Source organism: Engraulis encrasicolus, unplaced genomic scaffold (assembly GCF_034702125.1).
Source record: "Engraulis encrasicolus isolate BLACKSEA-1 unplaced genomic scaffold, IST_EnEncr_1.0 scaffold_48_np1212, whole genome shotgun sequence".
Taxonomy (NCBI): domain Eukaryota; kingdom Metazoa; phylum Chordata; class Actinopteri; order Clupeiformes; family Engraulidae; genus Engraulis; species Engraulis encrasicolus.
The window spans coordinates 443,557-453,556 of NW_026945797.1; the positions used below are offsets into that span (position 1 = coordinate 443,557).

The window sequence follows — 10,000 nt, forward strand, 5'->3', positions numbered from 1 at the left end:
CTTTTCTCCTCTCCTCTCCTCTCCTCTCCTGTCCTCTCTCCTCTCCTCTTTTCTCCTCTCCTCTCCTCTTCTCTCCTCCACTCTACCTGGCAGCTAACGGTGAGGACAGAACCAGTGGGCATGTGTGTCTGTAGTTCAAGTGACATGATACTGGGGAGTGCCCTACTTTACCCTACTCTACCCCCTGCCTATCTTCTCCTTCCCTCTTCTCACCTCTGTTCTCCTTTCCTCTTCTCACTTTTCCTCTCCTCTCCTCTCTTCTCCTTTCCTCTTCTCACCTCTGTTCTCCTTTCCTCTTCTCACCTCTCCTCTCCTCTCCTCTCTTATCCTTTCCTCTTCTCACCTCTCCTCTCCTTTCCTCTCTTCTCCTTTCCTCTTCTCACCTATCCTTCCTACCTGGCAGCTAACTGTAAGGTAAACAGCCAACTCTCCTCTCCTCTCCTCTCCTCTCCTCTCCTCTCCTCTCCCCTCCTCTCCCCTCCTCTCCACTCCTCTCCTCTCCCCCCTCTCCTCTCGTCTCCTCTTCTCTCCCTCCTCTCCCCTCCTCTCCTCTCCTCTCCTCTCCTCTCCTCTCCTCTCCTCTCCCCTCCTCTCCTCTCCTCTCCTCTCCTCTCCTCTCCTCTCCCCTCCTCTCCTTCTCTCACCTCCTCCCCCTCCTCTCCTCTCCTCTCCTCTCCTCTCCTCTCCTCTCCTCTCCTCTCCTCTCCACCTGAACCCGATGGTGATAAATAGCTATATTATAAATAGCTTTATGACTCGGTGTGGGGCTGGATTGGCTGGCGGCACTCTCCTCTGAGGTGGATTACAGCCCAGCGCAGAGCAGTATGTCTGAATGAGCGTACCATGAAGAAACCATGAATAGACATGGCATATAGTATATTAATGGCTAGATGGCATGGGTGTGTGGTATATGAATGAGTGATTGGAGGGCTCAAACATACTGCAAGCCAGGGCATGAGCCGGTATATGACAGCACAGCACAGCACAGCACAGCACAGCACAGCACAGCACAGCACAGCACAGCACAGCACAGCACAGCACAGCACAGCACAGCACAGCACAGAACTGCACCGAACAGCACAGCACAGCACAGCACAGCACAGCACAGCACAGCACAGCACAGCACAGAACTGCACCGAACAGCACAGCACAGCACAGCACAGCACAGCACAGCACAGCACAGCACAGCACAGCACAGCACAGCACAGCACAGCACAGCAGAGAACTGCACCAAACTGCACAGCACGGCACAGCACAGCACAGCACAGCACAGCACAGAACTGCACAGCGCAGCACAGCACAGCACAGCACAGCACAGCACAGCACAGCACAGCACAGCACAGCACTGAACTGCACAGCACAGCACAGCACAGCACAGCACAGAACTGCACCGAACTGCACAGCACAGCACAGCACAGCACAGCACAGCAGAGGGCAGCACAGCACAGCACAGGGCAGCACAGCACAGCACAGCACCGAACTGCACAGCACAGCACAGCACAGCACAGCACAGAACTGCACCGAACTGCACAGCACAGCACAGGGCAGCACAGCACAGCACAGCACAGCACAGCACAGCACAGCACAGCACAGCACAGGGCAGCACAGCACAGCACAGCACAGCACAGCACAGCACAGCACAGCACAGCACAGCACAGCACAGCACAGGGCAGCACAGCACAGCACAGCACAGCACAGCACAGCACAGCACACAGCATATGCCCTCAGCTGATGACTGGTGCCATCCAATAGTTCACAACTCAGAGCTCCACAGGCACCATAGTGCTGAATACACTGAGAGCTTCACAGGCCAAATGCTCTCAGCTGGAACTAACCTGATTATGAGCTGAATCAGCCCCTGTACTCATCAGAAAGAGGGAGAGAGAGAGAGAGATAGAGGGAGAGAGAGAGAGAGAGAGAGAGAGAGGAGAGAGATAGAGGGAGATGAGGGGGATTTTGTGTTTGTGTGTGTGTGTGTGTGTGTGCGTGCGTGCGTGCGTGCGTGCGTGTGTGTGAATCAGACTCATCCAAGACTGGCGGTACACAGCAAAGGCACGGTGAGGACAGGACAGAGTAGAGTAGAGTAGAGTAGAGTAGAGTAGAGTAGTAGAGAAGAATAGAGTAGAGTAGAGAAGAGTAGAGTAGAGTAGAGTAGAGTAGAGTAGAGTAGAGTAGTAGAATAGTAGTAGAGTAGAGTAGAGTAGAGTAGAGCAGAGCAGAGCAGATTAGAGTAGAGCAGAGTAGAGTAGAACGGAGCGGAGTAGAGTAGAGTAGAGTAGAGCACAGTAGAGTAGAGTAGAGTAGAGTAGAGCAGAGTAGAGTAGAGTAGAGTAGAGTAGAGTAGAGCAGAGTAGAGTAGTACAGTAGAGTGGTGTGGATTGGCACTGCTCTCACAATCTGATTCGATCACGATTCGGGAGGTAGCGATTCGATTCAATTCTATAATGCATTGCAATGCATTATATTTCTACTGAAAGCAAAGCAATGATGAGGCAATACAAGTAGTCAAATACTGAGCAACAATTTATTGGCTGTTTTCTGTATCAGTCTCTATCAGTCTGTATCAGTCTTGCAATGTTTTGAAGTGCATTTATTTAATTTAACATTCATTTGCATTTCAAATTAGATTACATTTAAATATCCATGGAAGTAACTGAAACTTTAAAAATTGCTGGATCGATTCTGGAACTTGCCAGATCGATTCTGGATCGTCCATGTCCCGCATTGGATTGCATCGCTGAATTGATCATTGTTGACACCACCAATAAGCAGAGTACACAGATTTCTTAAGGCACCAACCAGTGCTTGGGGCATCAAACACTTTGCCCCCAAAATTGGGTCCTCTTAAATTGAGATTGACTAAAAAAATGCCATGATTTTTTTTTTTATTACATTACAAAACATATATTTATTAGTTAGTAGATTATTATTATTATTATTATTATTATTATTATTATTATAATTTAATTATGAGGAGGGGCTCCTGATTGGTTATGCTTAGGGCCTCTAAAACCTTAGCAGCGTCCCTAAGAGCAGGGCCAGGGCAGAGGAGAGGAGCTGACAAAACTCATTTGAAGATGAAGGCCATCTGATATTGCACTGCACTGCACGTAGTTGTTAGCCAGTTAGAAACTTGGGTGGGAGAGAGCAGGGAACCGGCATTCACACTCTACAGAAGGAGCAGGGGCAGGGTTCAGGACAGAGCAGGGCAGAGCAGGGCAGAGGAGGGAGACGAGCTGACGAGATTCATTTGAAGATGAAAGCCATCTGATATTTGCCCTCTGCACCGCACAGGACTGGGTAGGAACAGAGACGCAGAGGGAAATGCACTCACTGGATCCTGCTAGTTTACGCCAAACACAAATCAGCTGGAGAGGGCAGAGAAACTCCACTCATTCACTCACATACAGCCGGAGAGAAAAGAAAGCTGGCTAGCCACTTAGACTGATAGTGAGTGTATGTTTGGCTAGTAAAATAAACATATAATAGCCAAATTTGGCTAGTAATGACAAACGTTAATTAACAGTATAGCCCTGCATAACACAAATCACATACAGCTCTCACTCACGCGCAGCCGGAGAGCGCAGCGCATCGCCACTCAGTCACTCGTGTGCTAAAGAGCCATAGCAGTGCAGGGGCACTCGTGCGAAAGGGCAGCGCAGCGGAGCACAGCGGAGCATAGAGCCGGCCGACCGACCGACCGGGGTGAACAGGGGTAAAGCCCAGTCATCTATGGAGAACACTGTTCACTGGGGTAGAGAGACATACACACTGGGTTCTAGTGTAGAGTTAAAGGGGTATGCCAATGCTACATGCTACAGTGCCCCATTGACTTTCACTAGCTTAGCTACATGCTCCCTCTTTTAACTTGTCTTAAAGCAAGACAACGCTTAACCTGAAAAATAAGACACTTTACGGCCTTTATAAACCCTGGCCAACAATTGCAACTGTATTAAACCCCAAAATAGTGGCATACCCTTTAATTCAACACTAACTCATCTATGGTGATCACAATTCACTGTGGTAGAGATAGGCTACATACATACACACTGGGATCTAGAGTAGAGTTAATTCTACACTAACTCATCTATGGTGAAGTCTATTCACTGGAGTATACACATACACACTGGGCTCTGTAGTGTAGAGTTAATTCTACACTCATCTATGGTGAACACTGTTCACTGCGGTAGAGATACATACATACACACAGTGGTCTCTAGTGTAGAGTTAATTCAACACTAACTCATCTATGATGAACACTAGTCACTGGGGTATAGAGACATACACACTGCACTCTAGTGTAGAGTTAATTTAACCCTCATCTATGGTGAAGTCTATTCACTGCGGTAGAGATACACACACACTGGGCTCTGTAGTGTAGAGTTAATTCTACACTCATCTATGGTGAACACTAGTCACTGCTGTAGAGATACAAACACACTGGGATCTGTAGTGTAGAGTTAATTCAACACTAACTCATCTATGATGATCACTATTCACTGCGGAAGAGATATACACACACTGGGCTCTGTAGTGTAGAGTTAATTCAACCCTCATCTATGGTGATCACTATTCACACTGGAGTATACATATACACACTGAGCTCTGGTGTAGTGTGAATTCAACCCTCATCTATCGAGAATTCACTGCTGTAGAGATACAGTACATACATACACTCATATATGGTGAAGACTATTCACTGGGCAATACATCCATACATTCTAGTTTCTGTAGTGTAGTGTGAATTCTACACTCATATGTAACAACACTATTCACTGGGTATATAGGCTACATTAGCACAGGACTCTGCAGTGTTAATTCAACCCCCATAGAAGTCAATGAAATGTGTACACTCATGTGTGTGTTGAGTAACACCCACTACAGAGTTGAACTGCCATAAGAACAATGTGAAGAGAAACTAAAACGATTCACTGACTCACAACTTCATGATTCATTCTGTGTTTAACAATGAAAAAAGCACGCACAGACATCCGTCTCAAAATAATTGGGTGCAGGACCATGTAGCAAAGTCACTTGGAAACTGAAAACAAAGTCTGTCAGACCAGGCAACCTTTTCTCTTACTTTAATGTAGTGACGTTTCATGACATTTCTCCTATTTTAATGTAGTGACGTTTCATGACATTTCTCCTATTTTAATGTAGTGACGTTTCATGACATTTCTCCTATTTTAATGTAGTGACGTTTCATGACATTTCTCCTATTTTAATGTAGTGACTTTACCCGTTTCTCCTATTTTAATGTAGTGACGTTTCATGACATTTCTCCTATTTTAATGTAGTGACTTTACCCGTTTCTCTTACTTTAATGTAGTGACGTTTCATGACATTTCTCCTATTTTAATGTAGTGACTTTACCCGTTTCTCCTATTTTAATGTAGTGACGTTTCGGGCAGCATGCCCTTCATCAGACATCACTTTATTATCAGTTTTCAGATGATTCACTCTGCAACACCCACTGCAGTCCTGTAGCAGCCAGGCCGTGCCCTCCTAGTGACGCAACACTTTCAGCATTGCAACTAGTCAGGTCAAGAGCAATGCACGGTACTTTCTGAGTTCCCGAAAATAGGGGAACTCCTCCCACTTTGTCGGTAAGCAAACAACAATAAGCAAACCAAGGGAGGCGGGTCAACCATGCCGTTAGGGAAATGTAAATTGTTATGATCTTGGTCAGATCAAGTCTCGAGGAGATTTGAGTGTCGATGATAATCAGGCTAGTCCTGTAGGCCAGTGGTTCTTAACCTGGGGTGCGGGCACCCCCTGGAGGTGTGACAGAGATTCCAGGGGGTGCGCAGAATTTTGTTTGTGTTGAGGTTGTGACCAAAACTCTGCTTCCAAACATTATAATTAGGCCAAATTAAGACCAAGTTTAAACATGTTTTCGTCCCCATGTAAATTCATTAAAGTATTGATTAATGTCTAAAGTAAGAATCATTGTAATTAAGCAATTAAGTTTTTTTTTGTGCGCATACATGTGTAGACATTTGGGATGGGGGTGCGCGGCGTGTCTTGGGAACAGCTAAGGGGGTGCGTTCAGGAAATAAGGTTAAGAACCTCTGCTGTAGGCTACAGGGGCTGGATGAGGGCTGAGGGCTGATGGCTGAGCCCCACTCATCTGCAAGTAATGCTATTCACTAGTCTGGGACTCATTACATAACATCAGTCACTTTATTGCAGCATTTGAACAAGGAAAGATCCACAGACCACAACCCATCTTGCCATTGGTCACTCACCCTAATACATTTCGACTTCAGAGCAGGGCAAACCTCAACTTAAAACCTCTCACCTGATATTTGGGTTATGGATTGGTTGCTTGATTGGTTGATTCCTTCAGTAATGCTAACTTCAGTGAAGGGGTGGATATGGCTGCTACACCCTTGCCTGGCTATCACCACACCCAATCACAAGTGAGATAAGGTCTGGTGACCAGCCAGCTGTAGGCGTAGGGCAGGGGTGGGGAACCTTTTTCATTCGAGGGGCCACTTCAAATTCATCGAAGGGCCGTAAAAGTCCTCCGAGAGCCGTATTACGAACCCAAACCAGGATTTCTTCCGGCACTTTAGACCTATATTGAAGGCAGCTAGCTTTACAGTAAAACAGAACCCACCTTCTCTAGGTCCCCTGAATATAACTTAATTGTATTGCAAATGCATTTAAGTTTCCTTTACAAAATGTGTCATATTTCATGTGAAGCTGCATAACATTAAAACTATATCGGGGGCCAGATAAAACGGCCTCAAGGGCCGCGAACGGCCCTCGAAACATAGGTTCCCCACCCCTGGCCCTCAAGACATAGGCTCCCCACCCCTGGCCCTCGAAACATAGGTTCCCCACCCCTGGCCCTCAAGACATAGGCTCCCCACCCCTGGCCCTCGAAACATAGGTTCCCCACCCCTGGCCCTCAAGACATAGGCTCCCCACCCCTGGCCCTCGAGACATAGGTTCCCCACCCCTGGCCCTCGAAACATAGGCTCCCCACCCCTGGCGTAGGGGGTGTGTGGTTTACAATTGACGACGGCCGTTTATTGGGCCGGGTGTTACGAATATCTATCATCTGGCATACATTGATTGTATGTATACTACATGTATTGTATATCTAACCCCTAGCCAATCATGTCTTTTGTAACTATTCAAACAAACTGTAGTGATCGCCTTTCCACCCCTCCCCGCTCTCTGATTGGAGCCCATGATTGGGAACCCTCTCCGAGGGATAGACTACGTCTACTGCCTTTCAGATCAGAACGATTGTGCAAAGCAGCAACTGCAGATTTGCAAACTTTTGGACTAGGCTGAGAGGGAAACACCCTTTAGTAAAACCAAAACTCTCTCTCTCTCTCTCTCTCTCTCTGTCTGTCTCTATCTCTCTCTCTCTCTCTCTCACACACACACACACACACACACACACACACACACACACACACACACACACACACACACACACACACACACACACACACACACGCACCCTTCTTCCTTCAGTAAAACCAACACCTCTCTCTCTCTCTCTCTGTCTGTCTCTATCTCTCTCTCTCTCTCTCTCTCTCTCTCTCTCTCTCTCTCTCTCTCTCTCACACACACACACACACACACACACACACACACACACACACACACACACACACACACACACACACAGGAACTCAGCTCGGCTTCCAGGTCAAGCTCATGTCACTGGTGTCATTGCGCTGCACATGGTTGTTATGACAAGCTGAGGGGCCAATAGCGTCGCTAAATCCACAGGTGCCCCCCGTCCGCCCGAGTGTGTGTGTGTGTTTGTGTGTGTGTGTGTGTGTGTGTGTGTGTGTGTGTGTGTGTGTGTGTGTGTGTGTGTGTGTGTGTGTGTGTGTTAGCCGCTATCCTATCGAGTTGGAAGAGAAACACAATACAAAGTATATAAAGATAACACAAAAACACACGCACACGCGCGTGCACACACACACACACACACACACACACAGACCTGCTGATATCAGCAGCCGACAAAGGCGATCAGTAATAAAACTACAGCGTCCGTCTGCGGCCAAAGTCTGTCGCGTGCTGGCAGCCAGGGGAGTTTTTAACTTCCTGACGCCTTGTCATGAGCACCACTTGCACGTGACAGCTCTCTCTCTCTCTCTCTCTCTCTCTCTCTCTCTCTCTCTCTCTCTCTCCTCGTCAAAGACTAGAGGTATCCTTCGACCCATGGCAGGCACACACACTCACACACATACACTCCAAGGATTGGTGTTACTACACTGCTCTCTGCTTGTTCTAAAAAAAAAAAAAAAAAAACACGCACCACGCGGGACTGGTGAGGAAAGCACTCTCACTTACTTTCATGTAGAAGCAGTTTAATCTCGTCGACAATATTGTGTAATAACGGCTGCGTTACCAGCGTCTTCGGGTAGGTACCGTTACAGGCGTTTTTTGGGGGGTGGGGGTGGTTACCGTTAGGTTCTGAGTAATTCGGGGGTGTCGATAGGGGAGGATACTGCTACGGAGCCAATGAGGAGAGAGAGAGAGAGAGAGAGAGAGAGAGAGAGAGAGAGAGAGAGAGAGAGAGAGAGAGAGAGAGAGAGAGAGAGAGAGAAAAAGAAAGGACAAGAGAAGAAAGGAGACTCACCACGGACTGGAGTGTTTAACTGGGTCTCGCGGTCAGGACAGCTCCTCTCTCTTATTTTCTCTTCTCTTCTCTTCTTGCCGAGAATCTGAGGAGACAAAAGAACAGTCAGTTGGAGGGCGACGGAGAAGGATCATGATCCAAGAATTAGTTTTGAGCATCAACACGATAGATTCAAAACACTGGACAGTGATACAAAAACCACCAATTACAAATCACAATAAATCACACGTGATCACGATCTCACAGTGATGCAACTGGGCCGAAAGAGAAGAGAAGGGGATGAAAGGCATGGGCTCGGGCGGAGCTGCGAGTGTGCTCGGATGAATGATGCTTCTGTCGGAGCAAATATAGCAACTACTCTGCGCGCAGAGCAGTGGCATGCGAGGCACACCGTGTTCCCGAAACAACACGGGACCAGAGCAGGGGTCTTGTCACAGTCACACACGGTAACACCCTCGTGCAGGTCCGGGCTGCGGGAGAGATACGTTCAAGGTCGCCATCAGCAGCGCGCGCGCGAACGGCGACACCTCCCCCCATTCCAAGAAGCCTTCACAGGCGCCCCGTTACAAAGCCCCACGCAGACACACACACACCCCTTCCCCCTCTGTCTGTGTACACACCGACAACCAGCTAACGGTTTTGTTGGTTGTGCGAAAGGCAACGTGCGCCTGCACAGGTATGCGCACTGCAGTGAACCAACATGTCGTAACACACCAAGAGTGAAGGGAACGGGACCAGCGAAGCGCTTTGCCAACACTACTGTAAGCTACTCTGATTCACAGCTCAAAGACTCCTGAAGGTTGTCCGCAGGGTACACCATATGCCTTCAATAGGCTACACTGCAGACAGCCAACAAAGCCCAGAGGAAGGGAGGGGGGCTCTTCTCTTCTCTTGTCTCGCTACCCAGCCAGCCTATTCATATGCACACTCAGATGCCGCCTGAACCGAACTGCACCCAACTGCACATGCAATACAGGCTATTTATGTAAGCTGTCAGACACCTTCATTTCCCTCTGGGTTAATAAAAGTACTTTAGCCTACTCTACTTTACTCTACTCTGCTCCAGGCTATTCATATATACACACACACACTGAGATGCTGAATCGAAACACACTGAACTGAACTGAACTGAACTGCACAGCAATGCAATCCTGGTGGTTAGCGGACCCACAATGAGTGAGAGGCTCCCTGCTGCCTGTGCTCCATTCAAGCCACACGCGCACACACACACACAGGGGCTTCTGTAGTGTTTGTCAACATACCTCTGAATGCCGCTTGTTGGTGAAGACCACGCTGTCTTTCCCGCGTCTCTGTGTCTGTCTGTCCGTGTGTCCGCGTGTGTCCGTGATCACGGGAATGTGAGAAACTTTCCTGAGCGCT

General features: G+C 47.9%; 1 protein-coding gene across 2 annotated transcripts in view; it reads right to left on the minus strand.

Annotated features, from left to right (window-relative positions):
- Nucleotides 1–10,000, minus strand: part of slc16a1b (solute carrier family 16 member 1b) — a 69,925-nt gene that overhangs the window by 59,788 nt on the left and 137 nt on the right. For both annotated transcript variants that reach the window (XM_063193625.1, XM_063193624.1), the window contains exons 1-2: nt 9,883–10,000; nt 8,621–8,705 (exon numbers count right to left, since the gene is read on the minus strand). The exon at nt 9,883–10,000 is cut by the window's right edge and continues 137 nt beyond it. The gene's annotated coding sequence lies outside the window, so the exon portion shown is untranslated. The remainder of the gene's footprint in view (nt 1–8,620; nt 8,706–9,882) is intronic.